This window comes from Bufo gargarizans, chromosome 10 (assembly GCF_014858855.1).
Source record: "Bufo gargarizans isolate SCDJY-AF-19 chromosome 10, ASM1485885v1, whole genome shotgun sequence".
NCBI classification, from domain to species: Eukaryota; Metazoa; Chordata; class Amphibia; order Anura; family Bufonidae; genus Bufo; species Bufo gargarizans.
The window spans coordinates 76,985,738-77,011,081 of record NC_058089.1 but is presented as its reverse complement, the minus strand read 5'-3'; the positions used below and the strand labels follow the sequence as shown (position 1 = coordinate 77,011,081).

The 25,344-nt window shown below is 43.1% G+C and overlaps 1 protein-coding gene across 5 annotated transcripts in view; it reads left to right on the top strand.

The window, feature by feature from the left end:
- Positions 1 to 25,344, top strand: part of SIPA1 (signal-induced proliferation-associated 1) — a 125,480-nt gene that overhangs the window by 33,870 nt on the left and 66,266 nt on the right. The window contains exon 1 of one of the 5 annotated variants that reach the window (XM_044269433.1): positions 9,623 to 9,744. The exons of the other annotated variants lie outside the window; for them this stretch is intronic. The gene's annotated coding sequence lies outside the window, so the exon portion shown is untranslated. Of the gene's footprint in view, positions 1 to 9,622; positions 9,745 to 25,344 lie in introns of those variants that run through there. 5 annotated transcript variants of the gene reach the window in all.

Sequence of the window (25,344 nt, the reverse complement as noted above, 5' to 3'; positions counted from 1 at the left end):
TCCAGATTAGAGGCAATTGTCTCCTGTTTGTATTCTGGTAGAAACAGTACAATATTTGATATGATTTATCTCTGTTAACATACAACAAATCATACAGTATTATTGCACCTGGAAAACATAATGCAATTGAGCTGAGATTAACAACGTATACACTGATGGGGGTGATTGGTCACTGATCACACAACCAAGGTGATTAACCCTTTATTTTAGTTTCTGCGGCAGGGTATATGTATGTTGAGATGAGGTCACATTAAGGTAGTATCTCTCATTGCTGCTCTACAGACTGTCACTCTGCCATGGTAACGGTAATATAGTGTTAGATATCCTTCTGTGGTTCCGTCATTCCAAGCTCTTTCAATTGGGACCTGTAGTTCAGCCGGAACAGGTGAAGATTATGTCCCCTAGGATTATTTATTTTATTTCACAAAATTTCTTAATGAAATATAAAACAAGCAATAAACGATGTACTTCAATTATTAATTAATTGTTATCACTAAAAAATATTGTCACGTGTTAAGAAATGTTGTGAAATACATGACAATAAATAATCCAGGGATACATGATCGTATCTTGATCTCTGCATGGGAGATCTCTCACACCATCCAGTCCCAGACATTCTGGCTGGGGGAGAGATCTGGTGATCGAGCTGGCCAGAGAAGCTGCTGGATACCTTGAAGAGCCCATTGTATAGCATGGGCAGGGTATAGGAGGGTGTTATCATGTTGAAACACTGTGTCTCTCAAAAAAGGCAGTAGGAATGGCTCCATTATGTCCTGGACGAAGGCGGGTCAATGTTCCCTCCACGAATATCAGACAGGAATGGCCATGGTAACTAATGTCACACCACACCATGATACATGGTGTTGGTCGTGTGTGTCTCGATTACGCATGATGGCAGTAGGAGCTCTATCTATGCCTATTTTTTATATTGCAGTCATTGTTCTACACAAGATTTCAAGACACTTTATCAAGGACTAATGTTTCTGGGCATAAAAAAGTTTTAGTGGGTATGCATCATAGATGAACAAGGCTCCATTGACATCATGTTTCGGTTATAAAGTTGTTTCTGGGCATAAAAAAGTTTTTATGGGGATGCATCATAGATGAGTAAGGCTCCTTTGACATCATGTTAGGGTTATAAAGTTGCATTCAGTTGACATCTGTTTGGGGAAAGTAAAAGGTATAAAACCTTAGAGTGGCCTGTCACCCAAACACTGATATGCCTGATCCTCATTTCTTTCAACATATGCCTTTGAAAGAAGGTCTGGAAGTCCCCATGCATAATAGATGATCAGAAGATCCTGACAATTTTGGCTGGATCTATTGACCAGCTTCACTATGTTTGCTGTAAGATAAAGGAAAGATATTACTAAATGATGTGTTGATTAAGAAAACAAAGGTTCAAGCATTTAGGCTGGAATACAATTATTGCCTAGTTTAATTATCTGATGCAGTGGAAAGGAATCACAGCAGAAATATTGAATGCTTGTTCCATCTACTCTTGGCAGTTGGTAAATGTATGTGTTAACATTATTGTTTCTAGATTACCGTAAGGCTGTATTACACAAGTCGATGTGGCAGGCGATTCTCAGGAGGAACGCGTTCTGCCCTGGCAATCGCTCGCTCGGTAGCAGAGGAGACGACTGCTATTACATGCCATCGCTCGTCTCGATGCTCTATAGTGGTTTGCCAGCGGCAGATCGTTATTAGACACCACGATCTGCCGCCTGCACACAATCATTTTTTAACATGTCAACAGATTTGGATTGCCCGATGTATTACACTGCCAGATGATCATTCATGCGAACGCTCATTAGTGACTACCTGCCGAAAAATCGGGCAGTGTAATAAAGGCTCTACTGTGAGGCTTTTGTCTGTATGACACAGTTATTCTGTAACCTTTTGTTACTTCATCACATTATAATAGTCTAACCAGTTTAAAGTAATTTAGTGATTACATTGAGGGCATGCATCACCTGTCTACCAAAATACATGTAAAGCCAAACCTGATAGATTCACAGTTAGCTTTATACCTATTTTGGTAGACAGGTGATACATGCCTAATGTAGTTAAAAAGACCAGTAAGGGGGTCTAAAACAGTTTCTAAAATGCCACTGGCTGCAAAGTTTTCCACTAGCATGTCTGATTTAGAACGATAGGGATGAGTAATTGCACTTTAAGACAGCACTGAGTAGGCTCTCATCAGTGGTAGATAGCGCCAGAGATGACATAAAAGAGTTACGACATTGGATCAGATGATTTCCTCCTAGCTGTGGATAACTTATACAGGACTATGGATGGGGTACATTTTATTTGCCGGCCCAGTTTGAATTTTTTTTTAACCAAAGGTGGTGTAAACCGATTTGAGTGTTCTGACAAATACAGTATATTGATCTATAGACAACAGTCGGCTTGGAACATTACGGTAATGCATTCATGAAATACCTTTCAATGCAGTTTATCAAAATGAGCACAAACATTTGAATAGTAGATTCGCGGCTTGTAACCTAAATATTTTGAAGGCAGGAATTTCCTGGTATGAATTATTTAAGACTGTGCATTATCTTTTACCAAGTGCATTGATAGGCCTCATTATGTTTAATATTGGTTTAGCCCACAAATAGCTGCTTTCAATGAAATTAAATGAAATATCCATAATAAGGTAAAACAGCACATATAAGAAAAAAAGACTTGTGTCTATGATCACACGGGGAATGTTCTTCTGCGTAATGGAATATATGTCACTGGTGTTAGCAGCTTGTGGTTAAAAGATAAATAAGGCTAATTTCTATGGTTAAAACCTGTTTCTTAACACTATGAATCCAAAAGCATTTAAAAAAAAAGAATCCAATAAACTGTGAAACTAATAGCAGAAATGTAAGGCCTCATGCACACGGACGTTGTTTGGGTCCGCATCTGAGCCGCTGTTTTGGGGCCGCAGAAGATGCGGGCAGCACTCAGTGTGCTGTCCGCATACGTTGCTCCGTCCCGTGGTCCCGCAAAAAAAAAAGAACATGTCCTATTCTTGTCCGTTTTGCGGACAAGAATAGGCATTTCTACAATGGGCCGCCCGTTCCGTTCCGCAAATTGCTGCTCGGATGCGGACCAGAACAACGGTCGTGTGCATGAGGCCTTAATCTGGATTTTTATCTTCTTAGCATTTATTTTTAAAGGTGTTAAATAAAAGTTATGTTTCAGAAATGGCACCAGGCACCAGTGATCTGAGTCTGTGGCCTGAGTTGCCTACGGTCCAGCACAGGCAGTTGCGATGACGTCATTGTGCTCTTTGAGACCCGTGGTGTTCGTGATGATGTCATCACTTTGTGACTGCTTGTGCCACTCCGCTGGCTTATAGGTTTCACGCCTGGTGGCCTGTGGCCTATGAAAATGACATCAGCTTCTTTACCTTACAGCAGTATTCAATTGTGTTTCTGTTCTGAAGATGCCGTTACAGTTGTAAATGCAGTGGCTACTATGTTCGGGAGTCTGGGCAAAATATCTGAGGTCAAAGCCCAGATATATTTTGAGCTCCTGACACCCCTCCTGCAGGAAGACACTGATGGACACTTTGGAAAGCTATGGGCCCCAGGCAGCCACCCAAAAAAAACTAATTGTAATCTGCCATTGGCAGATTAAACTTTCCTTGCCTCTGCAGGACAATCTCCAGGAGCTATTATGAGGATCAATGTATCCTCACATACTTCCCTAATATGTAGCCACTCATTTATTCTTAAGGATCCCAAACTTAAGTCCACTATAATTTAGAAAACCCTGTATGTGCTTTGGTCCATTTGTGATAAATTGAGCCCCAGTCTACTGTATATCTCCACTAGGAAATCCTATAGCAATTCAGCAGCAGATGCATGGAAAATATAATCAGGTTTCAGGTTAAATAGGTAATAGGACCTTCAGAGCCATGGCCCTTTCTTCCAAAACTAAGGAGAAATGGACGAGCAGGAATCTGAATTTAATTTGTGGCAAAAATATCAAGATTAGAGATAATCAAAGCTTAGAAAACTTCTATTTGGGTGCTTCGCCAAATTTCACAAAGAAATTAGCTTTGTGACGAATGACTTCATCATGAAGTGCATTTCTTTGTGAGTGGCGGGCGCAAAGATGGGGAATGGTGATTGCACCACCCCCGTCATTGAACCCCTCAGATGCCGAGTTCATCACTGATTGAGGCATCTGGGATAATAAAATTATCTTTTACGGGTTAATTGGTGAAAAAAACGTTATATATTTAAGCGAGAAAAGGCTGCCGCTGACATCTTGATTGAAGATTCTGCTCGAAATCTTGTGCGGCACGTGAGGATGTCATCACGCTGGCCGGCTTTGTGATGTGATACGTGCACAACATTTTGCGTGGGATCTTCAGTCCAGATGTCCACGGCGGGCTTTTTGCGGTCAAATGGATGAGGTGAGTAGTTTATTGCTGAGTTCAGTGAACAACTTGCCGTTTTGACTAATGGTACTGTCCTGCAAAGCAGCAAAAAACAGACCAACCATGAACAAACCCTGTTAGAAGGGCTAAATTTCCTGAGCTTTAAAAGCTACCGTTCTTTCTTCACAGGTATAATATTAAATAAATAGCATATTACTGAAAAGAAGAAAATATATTGTGCCATGAATAACATGTTCACCACATATTACAGCTTCTTATGATTACAGGGATACCAAATATGGTTTTGTGATTGCAACTTTTTCCAAACAAGAAAAAAGAAAATTACAATTCTATTTTTCTGCATTAACTTTTACTATAAAGATTATTTTCAGGTCTCAGTGAGATTTGAACCCCCAACCTTCTATACAGCAGACAGCAGCCTTGCCGACATCTCTACAGAAAAGCTGTATCAAGATGATTTTTATACCTAATAGTTTTACTGTTTTCTTCACATGCACAGAAAATTGTGTCTTTACACAGTAGTCCTATAGATTAGTGGTAAGTCTATTGCCTGCTATACAAACAGCTTTTTTCTTTTATGGTAAAAGCTGCATTGTTCTGCAAAGTTAATGTTACAAAAAAAAGTCATTACAATAATTGCATGTTTTGCCATGCTTACTATTTAATATCACAAAACAGTATTTGGTAGCCCTGTAATTATAATAACACTTACAATATAATGAACATATTATTTATGGCGTGATTTTTGTCCCCTTTATTTAACCCATAATAAAAGTTGATAAAAGATAGAAATTAAAATCTTATCTCTACATGCTAGTACATTATAGGTGGACAAAAAGATTAAAATGTAAATAATAACAGCACAAACACAAATTTAATTAAGCATATTATTGCATGATACTTTAACAAACATCACAAAACAGTAAATATCATAGGCACGTTTAGTAGCCCTGTACAGTGAGTGATCAGTAAGTCACATAAATAAAATGTCCTTTTTTTTTTACATTAAGCTCATTAAAAAGCTAAACTTTATTTTTCATTATGTGTATAACAAAACGGTGTCTAAAAAAACTACAGCTCTTTTCACAAGGAACAACCTCATAAAATACAGTAGGGTAACTGTATTAGTAAAAGTATAATACATTCAGCTGTTATGACTATGAATGTGGTAAGGCAAAAACAAAAGCAATAGCATTCTTTGACTATCTGAACAAGGGCAGCACAGAAATTCTCTTGAAGTTAAAAGGACGAAGTCGCAAACTTTGCAGTGAGTCAGTGACGTGCTGCTTAGGGGACACATCACCCAAGGTGTAGGTATTAGGGTACAACCACACGGTGTGGTCATGATCCGGTTGGGTTGTAGCCGTGCTGCAGTCAAGAACCGCGTTGCCATTTAGTTAACTAATGAAGACCGCACAGTTTAGTTGGTCTTCATTGTTAATGGCCGCTCGGTATTGAAGTTGCTGCATGGCCATTAAGAATGAAGACCGACTATTAGTTAAATGAAAGCCAGAGGCGGACTAATGGTTCTTGACTGCAGTGCGGCCACAACCCGACCAGTTCAGCTCTGAACCCGGGGTTGTCCGGGTTCAGAGTTGAACCCGAACATACCTACATTTTCACCCAGGCAGCCCCGAACACTTGAGCATCGAAGCAGTTCATGCTCCGATGCTCTCCTTTGCCCTGTGCTAAATTGCGTAGGTCAAAGGCATTTTCAGGAGTTCTGGTGATGAATCGGGCTCTCCATGGGGCTGCCAGGAAGCCCAGTGACATCACTGGCACTGATTGGTGGGCTTTAGCGCTGCCCTAGCCAGTAAAACGGCTAAAGCACGCCCATGAGAGCCAGTGACGTCACCGAACACACTGCAGGAAGCCTTCGCCCGGCAGTGTGTTATTGTAAACAAAAGAGCCCGTGCCCTGTTCGATCTAGCACAAGGCAAGGGAGGGCATTGGAGCATGAGATGCTCCGATGCTAACATCAGGGGGGCTGCCTGCGGGAAAATATAGGTATGTCCGGGTTCAGCTCTGAACCCGGACAACCCCTTTAAATTTTGAAGATAGAGCTGTTGATCCAAAGATTTATCCTGATTGCCAGATTTGGAGTCGGGAAGGAATTTTTGTCTCATGTAGGGTAATTGGCATCTGTTAGGGGCTATTTGTATTTTTCTGGTTCAAAAGGGTTATAGGTTGGATTAGATGGACCTTTGTCTTTTCTCAACCTTATTGATTATGTAAGTATGTATATAAAATGTTGACTTGGCAATAGCACTGACTGAGAGTTGTGGAAACTTTGCCTCCCTCTGACCCTGAGTTTCCTCACATCTGCTCAGTGAGTACCATTTGGAGATTTGCATTGCATCCTGAGCAAGACACTGCAAGAAGGCCCTAACACTGCCTGATGTTCGAAAAAAAGCAATGGAGGCAGCATGTCCGGTAAAAAACCCTTTAATGGGCACAGCCAAGTGAACTTAACGTGCAAAAAAAGTTGTGACGTTTCGGCCGCTTCACAGCCTTTATCAAACACACTGTGCAATTTAAAAGTACCTGCTTAAATATACTAAAACACACCCACTATCAATGGGGTGGCCAATGACAGAGACAAGAGATACTGATGTCATACAGAGTGCGTCCACAGGTGCTCTTACAAAGTGTCTCATTCATATATGTTAGGTCCCCTATCCCACATACCTTCACAGCGCACGTGTATCACGGCGTACCCAGGCCTCTGGCGCGCATGTCGGGAGAGAGGGAGTCGCGTCACTGGCCGCTTTACTCCGAGTCAGCTGACCGCAGGAAGCTCCGCCCCTTCATCGCACGTCATCAACAGTCTCCCGGCATGTGCGCCGTTGCCAGGGACGCCTAGGAGTCACTTCCTCCCCGTCGCTTACAAGCGATCGCTCCACCGTATCGCGTCCACAGCACCAGCAGCCAAACCCCAGATCAGGTGGCGCAAACCAGGTGGCTCACCTAACATTTGCGCCCTCACACACGAAGGGGGACATCCGCACATGGGCCGGTAGCAACACCACGCCTCCAGCCAAAAGCCCGGCCTTGGTGACGAGATAAAAAACTTCTACACATGCAGGTCACGGGACGTGATTTATATGATCACGTGCCCGTGTGGCCTTATTTACATAGGGGAAACCACAATGGAAGCCAGGGAGCGCATCAACTCACATAAGAGCAATATCCGCAGGGCTCTGATAGATAAGCCGGTGGCGAAACACTTCGTGGAGCGTGGACACTCGGTCAACCAACTACGCTTTAGAATTATTGATTCTGTCGGCCCTCTGAGACGAGGGGGTGACAAGGATCGCATTCTGCGCAAGAAGGAACTTAAGTGGATCTTTGAAATGAGAGCCCTGCAACCGTTCGGAATGAACATAGAATTCTCAGTCACAAATGTGTAAGGTGACCATGGCAACTTGTTCTCTGTGTAGTGTTTATTTAATTGTATTTTGTATTATACACACATTTTTCCACTTATTCCCTGGTCCGCACAGATCAGAGCACGGTATGATATGAGGGATCTATGCTTCATCCCTGACGTGCAGGCGGTCGTCCCGCGCCGCGCGTCACAGCAAGGGGCGGGTTCAGACCTCAGTTGCGTCTCTGACAGAGCTGGGGGGGACGGACATGGGGAGGGTGGAGTCGCGACGTCACCAAGGCCGGGCTTTTGGCTGGAGGCGTGGTGTTGCTACCGGCCCATGTGCGGATGTCCCCCTTCGTGTGTGAGGGCGCAAATGTTAGGTGAGCCACCTGGTTTGCGCCACCTGATCTGGGGTTTGGCTGCTGGTGCTGTGGACGCGATACGGTGGAGCGATCGCTTGTAAGCGACGGGGAGGAAGTGACTCCTAGGCGTCCCTGGCAACGGCGCACATGCCGGGAGACTGTTGATGACGTGCGATGAAGGGGCGGAGCTTCCTGCGGTCAGCTGACTCGGAGTAAAGCGGCCAGTGACGCGACTCCCTCTCTCCCGACATGCGCGCCAGAGGCCTGGGTACGCCGTGATACACGTGCGCTGTGAAGGTATGTGGGATAGGGGACCTAACATATATGAATGAGACACTTTGTAAGAGCACCTGTGGACGCACTCTGTATGACATCAGTATCTCTTGTCTCTGTCATTGGCCACCCCATTGATAGTGGGTGTGTTTTAGTATATTTAAGCAGGTACTTTTAAATTGCACAGTGTGTTTGATAAAGGCTGTGAAGCGGCCGAAACGTCACAACTTTTTTTGCACGTTAAGTTCACTTGGCTGTGCCCATTAAAGGGTTTTTTACCGGACATGCTGCCTCCATTGCTTTTTTTCGGATTCATCATGAGGGAGCCCTAAAGAATCTTGGACTCCAGGTGGGCTGTTGCATTCCGGTTGACCGCAAGATCTGGTGAGTGCGATTCCAACACTTTATTTTTTACTACTGCCTGATGTTCGGGCACTGCGAGCACTGATGGGTAATAGCTAGCAAATTAACTGACTTAGATCTAAATTTCAGGAAAATTTTTTATTTGCCATGAAGTGTGATGGCCGAGCATGGTGATGTCATCAGTGACGACATCACCATGCCCAGCCAGCGTGATATCATGTCACCGCGCAAGATTTTTCATAGTTTCTTCAATCAAACTGGCTGCAATGGCCTCTCCGAGAGCAAACTGATATGGTGAGTATGTATTTTTTTTAACCCTGATTAACCCCAGAGAGGCCTCAATTTTAATGTCAGATGCCGTGATCAGCGAAGAACACTGCATCTGAGAGGTTCAATGACTGGGGCCGATGCAACTCCGTTCCCCATCATTGCACCCGCTACATAAAATGGAATGCGATTCGTGACACAGTAATTCGTAATGAATCTAATTTCAAGGCAGCACATCCTTGATTACACAGGGAGATGTATTGCCAATAATCAGACAGGCATCCTCCATCCTGATGAAAGATACCCATCAGCTGACACGCGAGTGTTTGCTTGTTCATCATTGATTGGTTGCTCGATTATATCATCATGAACAAGCTTCCGTATGAAAGCTTGCTCCCGATAATTGGCCCAAAATTGTGCTGTCTAATAGGACTCTTAGCAAAGGACTTTCACTTTGTCATTAGTAGTAAACTCTTGGTCCTGCAGGTGCTGCATACGGAGTGCTGAGTTTTAACCCATTATTCTTCAGCTTTTTTTTATGACCTCAATCATGCAAGTTTCATTATATTGGTTCCTCCTTTTTTTGTCTCTACGATTTCAGTTCCTCTCTGTTGCTTATGAACCACAAGCTCTTGGTGTTTTCCTCTGTCGCACGCACTTGCCCTTAGTGTGTCTTTTTCTCACATAACATACTGGAGTTCAAGGTATTTTAATATTTCATTTCCGTGCTTGTCTTGTCTGATATTACAGTTTTCTTGTGAAATGTTATGCTGTTGTTATAACTAAGCTCTTACTATGCATGATTGTTATACTGCAGGTATTTTAGGGGTATGAGGTTAGGGCTCACCATTACAATAGGATAGACATTAGACACAAATTTATTTGCCAACTTTTTTCTATTTTCAGTTTCCAAATTGATTTTTAAATCAATTTACCACAATTTTACTTCAAATCTTAAACTTACAGATTGACAATTGTTTAAAACATTGCAGGCTAAAACTAGCCATACACATAAGACAATAATCATTTGGCCGGCAGCTATTCTCCCGACAGTAATTCTGCAACTGTGCACACAGTGTGTAGTGAATGGGGAAGGGGGGAAAGTTGCAGCCAGACAGCTCTAGCGATGGCTTATCTCTTAAGAATAAAAGGATTGGGCAGTTGAAAATCCAATGTGCCCAATAAAGATGAGTGAATCAGAAATTTCAGGAAAAATTTGATTTGTACCGAATCCAAATTTCCTCTTTGTGGTAACAAATTGCATTTTTTCCTAAAATGGCTGCTGCATGTGTTAGGGACCTCTGGGAATGAGGGATCCCCCACAATGCCATGCATGCAGCCAATCAGCTGACAGCCAGCCCTGTGATGTCACAGCCCTATAAATAGCCTTAGCCATCTTAGATTCAGCCATTTTCCAGTATACTTAGTGCAGGGAGAGACGTCAGCAAGCGCTAGGGACAGTGCTAGGAAAGACTTTCAAACTTTTATTTTGCTGTATAGAAGTTCAGGAAAAGGATAAGGAGGAATCATTCCACAGCATTGAAGCAGAACAGGGTTCAGAAGGGGAGTTTACAGCCTGGGTAATAGGAACAATCCTAGTACACCTTGCTGCACTGACTGGGGATCCAAATTGCCATTATACAGCTCTGTAATTCCAGCCAACCGTTCTTGTTATTGGGGTGCAAGTGCTGTGTGATACAGCCATTAACAGGGTTTATTACAAGGAAATATTTATATGTCTTATTTACCCTTGTGCGGTGCAGTTATATGTTCTAAAGCAGCGGTCCCCAACCGCTAGGCCGCTGCCCAGGACCGGGCCCTGGAAAATTGTTTGCTGGGCCACGGCAATACAGAGGAGCGAAGATGCCGGGAACATGCACACCCGACGCGAACATCACACACAGCCGTACGGCCGAACAGCGGGAAAGAAGGAGAGTGTTCCTTCCAACTGTGATGCCTGCCAGCCACTGCAACCAACGAGGAGAGAGTGGGTGGAGGAGGGGAGGGAATGTGGCCACTATGCCACCAATGATAATTAACCAGAGGACCTTTCATGGGTTCGGACTTTATTCAATAAGTAGCAAGACATGTAAAGCAGCGCCAAGGGATCACCCTGCACTTACTTTTATTCCTGGGCACTGCTCCATTTGCCCGCTGTGGCCCCCGTTACCGTCTCCCACGCTGTATGCAAATTACTACTATCAGAACACCATGGAGAAGACATCAGCTTCTCTCCCTGGGCGTTCCTTCTCCCTGGCTGTAGCGCTGTCCAATCACTACGCAGAGCATCACCTTCTCCATGGCTGTGACGCTCTGTGCTGTGATTGGACAGCGCTACAGCCAGGGAGAAGGAAAGCCCAGGAGAGAAGCTGATGTCTCCTTACTGGTGTTCCGATAGTAGAAATTAGCATACAGCGCAAGAGACAGTAATGGGGGCCACAGCCGGCGAAAGGAGCGGCACCCAGATAGAATAGTAAGTGCAGGGAAATCTCTGGGCACCGCTCTACATGTCCTGCAACTTAGTTAATAAAGTATGGACCCATGAAAGGTCCTCTTACAGATACAGGAGGCGGGTGCGGCACCTGAGGGGTTAACTGCCGCTGATCACAGTTCTGTGATTCTGCCGCACCCGCCTCCTTTATCTGTATTAAAGGTTAATTATCACTGGTGGCGCAGTGCACACCCCCCCCCCCCCCCCAGTATTAAAAACATTGATGGCGCAGTGCACCCCCCCAGTATTAAAATCATTGGCGGCAGTGGCCACAGGGTCCCCTCTCCCCTCCTCCTCATAGGTGGCAGTGGTAGCTTCAGTGTAATCCTGGGGCTCTGATCGGTTACCATGGCAGCCAGGACACTTCTGAAGCCCTGGCTGCCATGGTAAGCTCCCTGCTGCTGTGTGTACTATGCACAGGGCAGCAGGGACAGTGTGAAGTCGTATTTACCCTAATAGAACTCTATCAGGGTGAATAGGACAAGGTATGAAAAGATTCCAGGTTCTAGCCCCGAAGGGGGGAAACAGTTATTAAATAAAAAAGAAAAAAAAAAGTTAAAAAAAACACCAAAATATTAAGTATAAATCACCCCCTTTCCCAATTTTACATATAAAATATATAAACAATAAATAAACATATTACATATCGCCACGTCTTAAAAGTCCAAATCATTAAAATATAAAAAAAATATCCTATGTGGTGAGCGCAGTAACAGAAAAAAAAAAAACACCGCCCAACCTAACAACGTCATTTCACTGCTTCATGTCCTGGAACAGATACTGGTAAATTTGGTTGGTCAGGGGACTGGAGACATTGGGCCTAGATCTCAAGGCCACATGAGCCCTGTGGGGGCTGAACTGGAGGAGGAGGAGGACATTGGAGCACAAGCAATGTGTAGCAAAATAGGTGGTATTTATAGACAGGAAAGGAGGAGCAGGAGCAGCCAGAGGAGCTACAGGGCGATGAGGAAGATGAGGCAGAAGACCCAGACACACCGTGGCAGTATGCAGTGGAGATGGAGGCAGGGAGTCCCTCTAAGTCACTTGCACAAAAGGCCCATGCATGCTTACTTGCTTGCGTAGTGACAGCCGAATTATCAGCATTTGGCAGAGGGATGAATTAGGGTTCTCCACCTTGTTGGACCTTCACTACCGGTCCAAAATGGGGGCCTTTTTTACACCCGCTGAGAGGAAGTACAAACTGAACTACTATAGAGACATCCTATGTAGTCAGTTGGCCGCTGCCTATCTGCGCCATCGTCCATCCTCTCTGACCGGGGGGTCCCTCTGCACTCACGTTCCTCTGCCATGGCTGCTGTGGCAGGGTGGGGGGTAGGAGCAGTTCCAGCTCCATCAGCAGCAACCTGAGTCTAGTGTCGCTGATGAGCAGCTTTTGTTCACCCGCATAGTGAAGAAACTATTCACCAGCAGCAGCTAGACCTGGAGCAGGACCTGAACCAGCAGGTGGTGGAATACTTGGACAGCACCCTGCCACCTCACATTAAAGATCCGTTGGACTACTGGGCAGCCAAAATGGATTTCTGGCCGCAATAGCAGAGTTTGCCCTGGAAAAGCTGTCCTGCCCAGCCAGTAGTGTGGCATCAGAGCGGGTGTTTAGTGCGGCGGGGGCCATAGTTATCCAAAGAAGAACTCACCTGTCCACCTAAAATATGGAGACACTGATCTTTGTCAAGATGAATCAGGCATGGATCAGCCAGGATTTCCACCCACCAATGCCTGATGCATCAGACTAGATTATCCATATTGCCACACCAACACTTTGACAAAAGAGACCGGTTTCTTCTGGCTACCTGCCTCAGCTACTATTCAACTACTATTCTGATGTTGCCACCCGCCTGATGCCACACATCTGATGCAAAGTGCTCCTTCTTTCACCCACCATCTTCAGCTGCTTCCCACCTACCCACTCTGTCAACAGGTCACTCTGTGGTCTCCTGATGCTGCTGCCACCTCACCACTATGTCATAGGGCCACTCTGTGGACTTCTCATTCTGTCCCCACTCTCCCCACTTCATGACTAGGCCACTATTTGGCCTGGCTGACATAATTATTTATTTGACCCTTCTGATCTGTCAAAAGGAAGGAAAAATGAGATGCACAACGGATCCTGCCTATGTAACAGCTGTAAGGCCTGCATGACATGGTCCCTATTTTGCATCAGAATTGGCTTATGATTTGGTAGCCAAAAGCAGGAGTGGGTACAAAACACAGAAGACATGCAAATATTCCACTCACGTGTCATTTCTGTTTTGGATCCACTCCTGTTTTTTTGGCTTTAGCAATATTGATGGATTACTGACCAAATGCTGACTGAGTGAAGGCGAATGCTCCACAGACAGAATCCGTTTTTGGGGGTTATTGTCTGACAGATCAGAGGAAGGGCAAAATAATCAGTGACGTCAACACAAACTTATTGCTGACACCCTCTCCACTCTGTTGGGGGTCTCTACTTGTATAAGCGTTTAATAGAACAGGTTCTGTAGACATCTATGTGGAATCAGCTGTCGACGGTGTACAAGGTGTGCACTTCTTCTTGATGCTAACATCGACCTGTAAGGCTGAGTTCACACTTGTTATTTCGTCAGTTTTGGCCCCGTAACTGCCCAAATAAGTGATGTGTGCAGTGATTCTAAGAGCAACGTCATCTGCATGTCATACGGACTCACAGTATTATTTCACTACCAAAGCAGACTCCCTATGCGTTTTACTACAAGGTACCGTGTTCCACACCACTATAAAGGCTCTCTGCAGCCAGCAAATAGCAGGGTTTTTTTAATGCGATTCGCCGCGAATAAACTCGGATTGAACCGAAATTTTTCGAAAATCTATTTTTTTTTTATTCGCTCATCTCTAGTGCCCAATCCTTATTTCCCCCAACATCAATCAGCAGAAAAGAGTCAGGAGGCCCCATACATATAATTGGTGGGTTTATCCAACATACTTCTATCTGTATGATTAACTATTGAACTTGGCTTATCAATTTACTCAGTGCGCCAAAAGATTTATAATCTATACCTGCTGTGGGAATCCAGAGGTAATTTAGATACAGAAACAAAATAAATATTCCACTTCATTTGTCTCTTTAAATGTTGCAGTATCCAAATCTGACTGCATACATTGTTTTCACACTGCATGTGCAGTTGTATTACAGCAAAATGTTCCACTCTAACAGAAAACGGAAGGAAATGTGTCATTACAATGTCTCTCTTAAAAATAATGAAAAATCAACAGTAAATGGAAGTTTAAGGTGCAACTCCCCCCTGCACCTAGAGACTAATTAGCATATAATACAAGTTATAGTTCTGGAGTAACAGGGGCATAGATAATAGTAGGAATAGACTAGTTAGGTTTAGCTGACATTAGCACATCGCTAATGTCAGCTAGTTTAATAGGGCTAATTCTGGTGACAGAAACCCTTTCATATATTGTTATGGAGAAATCATCTTCTCCACAACAAATAGCTTTTGATCAGGGGCAGATCAGCTTGTAACATCATCAATATATTTACATTTAATCTTGTATAAACAGGCTTGTCTCTCTGTTGTTAATGTTGAGCTTTAAACGTTTTGTTTTTGGTATTATGATTTGTAAACATACAGTAAGTAACCCAAAGAATCCATGAATCCCACAGCTACAGTGTTCATCTTAGGATATAATAGTCATATCATTTGTCATAGTCAATGCAAGATTCAGACAAAATATTCTCCCTGATGCCTGATTTTGACTCCTGGCCCTGGTCTCCAACACTGACAGCCGACTTTGACATAACTTTCACATCAAACTCATCTGACTCTGATGCTGACTCCTGACTCTGAAACCTGAGACTGATATCTGAAGTTGATGTGACTAGCCAATTCCCAAACTTCTGTATGTTTATTATTTGCTAATGTTTATTTTTTAATTGCTGCATTAAGCACATACAATTTTTTATTAGCTAACAAATTGAATCCAACCCCCTCTGATAGTCACATCAAATTCAGATAGCCGTGCCAGATGTCAAAGTCAGAGCTCAAAGTCAGGTCTTAGAGTCAGGTGTCAGTGAGAGTATTTTGTTTGAAACTTAAATTATTCTGATACTTGACTATGACAACTGAGGACACTGTACACAGCACTTTGAGTTATTTAACCTGGGTTGATTACAGGTCACAGTACCTACCTCGCTGTCCTGTTTGATATTGCATACAAAAGCACATGCACTGTATATAGATATATTATTATTTTTTGCTTATGTGATGTCACATCACTGTTTAGGGATAGCGTTTTTCATCTTATCTCTTATATAGAAGTTTTTATTTATTCATTATTTGGGTGGTTTAGCTCTGTTTTCTGGAGCCCATATAGATTAGTATTGTGTTGCAATTGACAACTTTTATGACATTGAGCTTTTTGGTTTCTTTTTACATTATTGCATTTCAGTTTTGACCTTATGCCTTGTGAAGACAGGCTCCATGGAGAGTCTATGAGTAGTGATGGACGAAAAGCGGCCGGGACGATTTGTGAACGCGAGTTCGTGATCAAATGTTCACGAACTGCACGTTCGTGGCGGGCACTATTCAATTTAATGGCAGGCGAACCTGAAATACCTTCAGGTCATATTTGCAGCCAGCAAACACTTACTAGAAGTACACAAATAGTCCCACAACATGAACAGTGATATACCCCAAACATTTATTTTAATCAGGGGCATTTTTATGCGTCTTAAAGGAAAACTCTCAAAAATGTGCCCTGCTGGAGCCTAGAAGATATTTATTTCCTATCAGTTTGATGTATACAAGTGTGCAGCACTCCACGTTTTTGTATCCTGCAGAGTCTATTTAAAAAAATGCATACGTTAAAGGGCTTCTGTCACCCCCCATTTAGCAATTTTCATTATCGGACATATCACTGTTGCCTGTCTCTGTGCTGTAATTTCAGTAAAAATCGTACTTTTATAATATGCTAATTACTTCACTACCAGCAAGTTGGGCGGTTACTTGCTGGTAGCCGCCTCATCCTAGGACTATAAACACGCCCCCTCCTCCACTTGATCGACAGGGCCAGCGAGCGGTCTCCTCCTCTCGCTGGCCCTCTCTGCCCATAAAATCCCACGCCTGCGCCGTACCGGTCCTCATTCCGCGCAGGCGCTCTGAGAGAAGGACACTCGCTTGCCCGCTCCATCCTCAGTGCACCTGCGCCGATGACGTCTTTTCCGGGTGTTGTATTTGGTCCGGGTGTAGTATTTTCCGGGTGTAGCATTTGGTGGAAAAAGGTATATAGCAATTGCACCCCTCAATCAGTATTTGGCAGAAACTGGTATATACCACCCCTCAATCAGTATTTGGCGGAAACTGGTATATAGCACCCCTCAATAGGTATTTAGTAGAAGGAGGTATATATCACCCCTCAATCATTATTTGGCGGAAACAGGTATATGGCACTCCTCAACCAGTATTTTGTGGAAACAGGTGTATCGCAGCCCTCAATCAGTAGTTGGTGGAAGAAGGTATATAGCAATAGCACCCCTCAATCAGTATTTTGTGGAAGAAGGTATATAGCACCCCTCAATCAGTATTTTGCAGAAACTGGTATATAGCACCCCTCAATCAGTATTTGGCGGAGACAGCTATATAGCACCCTTTAATCATGATTTTGTGGAAGAAGGTATATCGCACCCCTTTAAGCAGTTTTTGGGGGGGCAACGGGTAACAGGTATATCACACCTGTTGCAATTAGTTAATCCAATAGAGTTTGTCCCTCTATCTAGCTGTGGTATTGCAGCAGAAACACACACAACTGCTGCACAATACAAATATTCTATAATATAATTTCTATGTTAGAAAGTATATTATACGTATATTGCACCCCTCTATATCACACCTATCAATAGCACACCTATACCAGTCCTTAAAAGGACTTTTGTGGCCCTGTTAGCTAGCGTTTGGTGTCCCTAACTGTCCCTGCTCCAAAGTGCGACCTCTCCCTACACTGGCAAAACACATAATGTAAAATGGCTGCCAGATCGGGTTCTGTTATAGGGTAGGGGGGTGTCCATGTGCTGAAATGTCTCAATTGGCTGTCCTGCCCCACCTGATGGATGTGTCATGGGTCAAAGTTTGGCGCTATGAATAAATATATGGCGCATGTGAATATCGCCATATGATCGCATGTTCGGCGAATCTCGAACGAGCAAAGTTTGCTGCGAAACGACCGCCGGGTGAACCGCAAGGCCATCTCTATCCTTGAGGCTGTTTTCAGAAGCGAGGAGAGACAGTGCTCATTTTAGCAGTCATTTGGGCGGTGCTCAGACCCTCACAATATTTTTTTTTTTATTTGTTACTTTGACACATCAAAAGATTTTGTAAACTGTAGTTACTCTCTAAATTTCCTAATTTTCAGATAATACAATTGCAGGACTGCAGGGAACATCAAATTCTCTGGCATTACCTGCACATTCACACCTTGCATTGTATCACTGAATAGCAACTGTGTCTAAAGCCTGCAATACACTGCCTGATTTTTCAGCAAATAATCGCTAATGAACGTTTTCATGAACCCTCGTTAGTCATCTGGAAATATAATACTGCCCCGATTGCCCGATGAACGAGCAGACACTTGATCATTGGGCCATCCAAATCTTTTGACGTCTTAAAAAATCATTGTTTGCAGGCGGCAGATCATGGTGCTTAATAATGGTCTGCAGTCATCAAACCACTATACAGCATGGGGAACAGTGATGGCATAGTGATCACTCCTCCCCATGCTGCGGTGGAGATCACTGCATGTATTAGCCACGGGCTCTTCTGCTAGTGAGCAGGTCTGCCACCTGACAATCATCTGCCACATCAGGCTGTGTAATACAGCCTTCGGCCTCTTGCACACGAATGTTTTTTTTTTCCATTTACGTTCCGTTTTTTGCGTTCTGTATACGGACCATATATGGAACCATTCATTTCAAACTGAAGGTACTCCGTATGCCTTCTGTTTCCGTATTTCCGTATTTCCGTTCAAAGATAGAACATGTCCTATTATTGTCCACATAACCGACAAGGACGGGACTGTTCTATCAGTGGCCAACTGTTCCGTTCCGCAAAAAACAGAATGCACACGGACATCATCCGTATTTTTTGTGGATCCGTTTTTTGCAGACCGCAAAATACTGAAAAAGCCATACGGTCGCGTGCAAGAGGCCTTAAAGGAAATCTGTCACATAGATTATCACTATCAAACTATTCCCATGTAGAACATAGTACCTCCTTCCCTGAAGTACCTTCCATTCGGTGTTTCTTGTTTTCTATCTTGCGAAAGTTATCTTAGTATGATATGCAAATTAAGGTGCCCAGAGGGGGCGTTATTTTCTTTCAATGGTGCCCAGGAATGCCCCTATCCAGTGCCCAGTCCCACCCTCCAGCAGAGCCCAAGCACGCCTCTCCTGGTCTGAGACTCCACACCCTCATCAGCGCTGTTGCCGCCCCTCCCCTTGCTATGTCACTAATGCAAGGTAATGCCACCCACACTTGCCTTCAGTTCTGCCAAGAAATCTCGCTGAAGGCAAGTGTGGGCGGCATTACCTCACGTCAGTGACGTAGCAGGGAGGGAGGGGTGTCAAGGGCGCTGATGGCGATGTGGAGTCTCGGCCCAGGAGAGGCGTGCTTGGGGTCTGCTGGGATGGGCCTGGGCACTGGATGCGGGTGTTCAAGGGAATCATTGAAAGAAAATAACGCCGCTCTGGGCACATTACTGCCTCATTTGCATATTACACAAAGATGATTTACACAAAATAAAAAACAAGAAACGCTGAATGGAAGGAACACCAGGGAAGGCAGTGTTACGTTCTACATGGGAATAGTTTTACTTTATTACTGATAATCCATGCGACAGATTTCCTTTAAGTAATAACAGTACAATATGGAATTTCTGGCTGAGCAATCAGCTCATATATTCTCCTAGGTTCACTAAGTGGGCCTTACATTTTAACCTAGCAATGTTTGTTCTCCTTTTTAACACCACAGTTGCGTAAAATGTATAATAAGACAGGAAACTATTTCATAAATGCATAAGAATTTCATGTATTTTTCTCAGAGTTTGCTAAGTTCTGTTTCCACTTTCAGAACAATAAGTGTCATTTACAGAACAATATTAATTTGCATAGTTTCCCTCTGTGTAACAAAGTGCAAAAAGCAGATTGCATTGCCTCTACTGAGGAAGCCTTTCCCGCACCTTCTCTCCCATCTGGTTGGGAAAGTGCAGAGATGACTGTCCCTCTTTCACAGCCACGGTGCAGCCTGAGGCAAAATATTCACCTTACCTCATGGAAGTTTACAGTGATGAAAATTGCAGATCCTTTGGCTGCTATTCTTTTACCACTTTTGTTGTAAATTTTAAATCAATATATAATGTGCATAGTTAATCTTAACCTTTTAGTGACCAACAGATGCATTTGCACATTATTGTTTGTTAAATAATATAAGGCAAACAAGCCTAACCCGTTCCATGAGTGGTGCGTGTCGGTTGTATTACACAGTTGACACTGGCCGGCAGCAGCCAGGATTAGAGCTAGCTCTGATCCTGGCTGTTTATCCCCTCAGATGCCACAGTCATTAGTGACCATGGCATCTAAGCAGGTAGACAGAGGGAGCACACTCTCAGCACACTCTCTTTGTCATCCAATTGTAATAATGAGGTGCTGATCAGTTGCTTTGGCAGTCAGGGCCTTCTGAAGATCCCTAGTCCTGCCATGTTATGGCTTCTATTACACTCTGCCCCTGTCAAGGTGTAAAAGAATACTGGTAAAATTGCTACTTACAGCAATATAGACATAATACTGTAAATAGTACAAGTGATCAAATGATTGCAGATTCAAGTCTAGAAAAAAAAGGACAAAAAAGGTCAAAATATAAGCTTTTTACAAATATAAAAAAAAAATACAAATAAAAAATTAAATAAAAAACTTTTCCAAATTGTTATATAAAAAATTTCAGCTTGTAATATGTGCAGCCGCCATTTTAGGGGGAAAAAAATATTTGTTACCATGAAGCACGAGGAAAATCAGATTAATGGAAAATCTAATTTTTCCTAAACTTCTAATTCCACTTCGGATGCTTCGATTTGTTCAACACTAATTATGATTAGGGATGAGCGAACTCGAACTGTATAGTTCGGGTTCGTACCGAATTTTGGGGTGTCCGTGACACGGACCCGAACCCGGACATTTTCGTAAAAGTCCGGGTTCGGGTTCGGTGTTCGTCGCTTTCTTCGCGCTTTTGTGACGCTTTCTTGGCGCTTTTTGAAAGGCTGCAAAGCAGCCAATCAACAAGCGTCATACTACTTGCCCCAAGAGGCCATCACAGCCATGCCTACTATTGGCATGGCTGTGATTGGCCAGAGCACCATGTGACCCAGCCTCTATTTAAGCTGGAGTCACATAGCGCCGCCCGTCACTCTGCTCTGATTAGCGTAGGGAGAGGTTGCGGCTGCGACAGTAGGGCGAGATTAGGCAGATTAACTCCTCCAAAGGACTTGATTAACTGATCGATCTGCAGCTGTGGATCATTGAGCTGCTGATCCTCAATTGCTCACTGTTTTTAGGCTGCACAGACCGTTTGTCAGTCACATTTTTCTGGGGTGATCGGCGGCCATTTTGTGTCTTGTGGTGCGCCAGCACAAGCTGCGACCAAGTGCATTTAACCCTCAATGGTGTGGTTGTTTTTTGGCTAAAGCCTACATCAGGGTGAAGCTGTCACACCAAGTGCATTTAACCAGCAATAGTCTGTTCATTTTTTGGCCATATACAAAATCAGGGGCAAGCTGCGCCTGTCACCAAGTGCATTTAACCCTCAATGGTGTGGTTGTTTTTTGGCTAAAGCCTACATCAGGGTGAAGCTGTCACACCAAGTGCATTTAACCAGCAATAGTCTGTTCATTTTTTGGCCATATACTAAATCAGGGGCAAGCTGCGCCTGTCACCAAGTGCATTTAACCCTCAATGGTGTGGTTGTTTTTTGGCTAAAGCCTACATCAGGGTGAAGCTGTCACACCAAGTGCATTTAACCAGCAATAGTCTGTTTATTTTTTGGCCATATCCCAGTCTAATTCTGTCACTAAATCCATACCGGTCACCCAGCGCCTAAATACTAGGCCTCAAATTTATATCCAGCTAAATCTGTCCCTAGTGCTGTAGCTGGGCGAGTTATTTAGTGTCCGTTCAAGCACATTTCTTGTTCTGGGTTGAAATACAATTCCCAATTTAGCAATTTCATAATTTAGTGGTTTTTGCTATATCAGAGCTATTTGAAATCTATCCCTAAAAGGGTATATAATATTCAAGGTGCACATTGGGTCATTCAGAATAACTTCACACACACCCGCTACTGTGTATTTCCAAGTCTAATTCTGTCACTAAACCCATACCTGTCACGCAGCGCCTAAATACTAGGCCTCAAATTTATATCCAGCTAAATCTGTCCCTAGTGCTGTAGCTGGGCGAGTTATTTAGTGTCCGTTCAAGCACATTTCTTGTTCTGGGTTGAAATACAATTCCCAATTTAGCAATTTCATAATTTAGTGGTTTCTGCTATATCAGAGCTATTTGAAATCTATCCCTAAAAGGGTATATAATATTCAAGGTGCACATTGGGTCATTCAGAATAACTTCACACACACCCGCTACTGTGTATTTCCAAGTCTAATTCTGGCACTAAACCCATACCTGTCACCCAGCGCCTAAATACTAGGCCTCAAATTTATATCCCGCTAAATCTGTCCTTAGTGCTGTAGCTGGGCGAGTTATTTAGTGTCCGTTCAAGCACATTTCTTGTTCTGGGTTGAAATACAATTCCCAATTTAGCAATTTCATAATTTAGTGGTTTCTGCTATATCAGAGCTATTTGAAATCTATCCCTAAAAGGGTATATAATATTCAAGGTGCACATTGGGTCATTCAGAATAACTTCACACACACCCGCTACTGTGTATTTCCAAGTCTAATTCTGGCACTAAACCCATACCTGTCACCCAGCGCCTAAATACTAGGCCTCAAATTTATATCCCGCTAAATCTGTCCTTAGTGCTGTAGCTGGGCGAGTTATTTAGTGTCCGTTCAAGCACATTTCTTGTTCTGGGTTGAAATACAATTCCCAATTTAGCAATTTCATAATTTAGTGGTTTCTGCTATATCAGAGCTATTTGAAATCTATCCCTAAAAGGGTATATAATATTCAAGGTGCACATTGGGTCATTCAGAATAACTTCACACACACCCGCTACTGTGTATTTCCAAGTCTAATTCTGGCACTAAACCCATACCTGTCACCCAGCGCCTAAATACTAGGCCTCAAATTTATATCCCGCTAAATCTGTCCTTAGTGCTGTAGCTGGGCGAGTTATTTAGTGTCCGTTCAAGCACATTTCTTGTTCTGGGTTGAAATACAATTCCCAATTTAGCAATTTCATAATTTAGTGGTTTCTGCTATATCAGAGCTATTTGAAATCTATCCCTAAAAGGGTATATAATATTCAAGGTGCACATTGGGTCATTCAGAATAACTTCACACACACCCGCTACTGTGTATTTCCAAGTCTAATTCTGGCACTAAACCCATACCTGTCACCCAGCGCCTAAATACTAGGCCTCAAATTTATATCCCGCTAAATCTGTCCTTAGTGCTGTAGCTGGGCGAGTTATTTAGTGTCCGTTCAAGCACATTTCTTGTTCTGGGTTGAAATACAATTCCCAATTTAGCAATTTCATAATTTAGTGGTTTCTGCTATATCAGAGCTATTTGAAATCTATCCCTAAAAGGGTATATAATATTCAAGGTGCACATAGGGTCATTCAGAATAACTTCACACACACGCTTCTGTGCATTTCCAAGTCTAATTCTGTCACTAAATCCATACCGGTCACCCAGCGCCTAAATACTAGGCCTCAAATTTATATCCAGCTAAATCTGTCCCTAGTGCTGTAGCTGGGCGAGTTATTTAGTGTCCGTTCAAGCACATTTCTTGTTCTGGGTTGAAATACAATTCCCAATTTAGCAATTTCATAATTTAGTGGTTTCTGCTATATCAGAGCTATTTGAAATCTATCCCTAAAAGGGTATATAATATTCAAGGTGCACATTGGGTCATTCAGAATAACTTCACACACACCCGCTACTGTGTATTTCCAAGTCTAATTCTGTCACTAAACCCATACCTGTCACGCAGCGCCTAAATACTAGGCCTCAAATTTATATCCAGCTAAATCTGTCCCTAGTGCTGTAGCTGGGCGAGTTATTTAGTGTCCGTTCAAGCACATTTCTTGTTCTGGGTTGAAATACAATTCCCAATTTAGCAATTTCATAATTTAGTGGTTTCTGCTATATCAGAGCTATTTGAAATCTATCCCTAAAAGGGTATATAATATTCAAGGTGCACATTGGGTCATTCAGAATAACTTCACACACACCCGCTACTGTGTATTTCCAAGTCTAATTCTGGCACTAAACCCATACCTGTCACCCAGCGCCTAAATACTAGGCCTCAAATTTATATCCCGCTAAATCTGTCCTTAGTGCTGTAGCTGGGCGAGTTATTTAGTGTCCGTTCAAGCACATTTCTTGTTCTGGGTTGAAATACAATTCCCAATTTAGCAATTTCATAATTTAGTGGTTTCTGCTATATCAGAGCTATTTGAAATCTATCCCTAAAAGGGTATATAATATTCAAGGTGCACATAGGGTCATTCAGAATAACTTCACACACACGCTTCTGTGCATTTCCAAGTCTAATTCTGTCACTAAATCCATACCGGTCACCCAGCGCCTAAATACTAGGCCTCAAATTTATATCCAGCTAAATCTGTCCCTAGTGCTGTAGCTGGGCGAGTTATTTAGTGTCCGTTCAAGCACATTTCTTGTTCTGGGTTGAAATACAATTCCCAATTTAGCAATTTCATAATTTAGTGGTTTCTGCTATATCAGAGCTATTTGAAATCTATCCCTAAAAGGGTATATAATATTCAAGGTGCACATAGGGTCATTCAGAATAACTTCACACACCCGCTACTGTGCATTTCCAAATCTAATTCTGTCACTAAACCCATACCTGTCACCCAGCGCCTAAATACTAGGCCTCAAATTTATATCCCGCTAAATCTCTCGTTACCGCTGTCCTGTTGTGGCTGGGAAAGTTATTTAGTGTCCGTCAAAGCACATTTTTTGTTCTGGGTTGAAATACAATTCCCAATTTAGCAATTTCATAATTTAGTCGTTTCTGCTATATCAGAGCTATTTGAAATCTATCCCTAAAAGGGTAGATCATATTGAAGGTGCACATAGGGTCATTCAGAATAACTTCACACACACGCTTCTGTGCATTTCCAAGTCTAATTCTGTCACTAAATCCATACCGGTCACCCAGCGCCTAAATACTAGGCCTCAAATTTATATCCCGCTGAATTTGAATACAATACATTGGGCCAAATAATATATTTGTTGTTGTGGTGAACCATAACAATGAGAAAAACATCTAGTAAGGGACGCGGACGTGGACATGGTCGTGGTGGTGTTAGTGGACCCTCTGGTGCTGGGAGAGGACGTGGCCGTTCTGCCACATCCACACGTCCTAGTGTACCAACTACCTCAGGTCCCAGTAGCCGCCAGAATTTACAGCGATATATGGTGGGGCCCAATGCCGTTCTAAGGATGGTAAGGCCTGAGCAGGTACAGGCATTAGTCAATTGGGTGGCCGACAGTGGATCCAGCACGTTCACATTATCTCCCACCCAGTCTTCTGCAGAAAGCGCACAGATGGCGCCTGAAAACCAACCCCATCA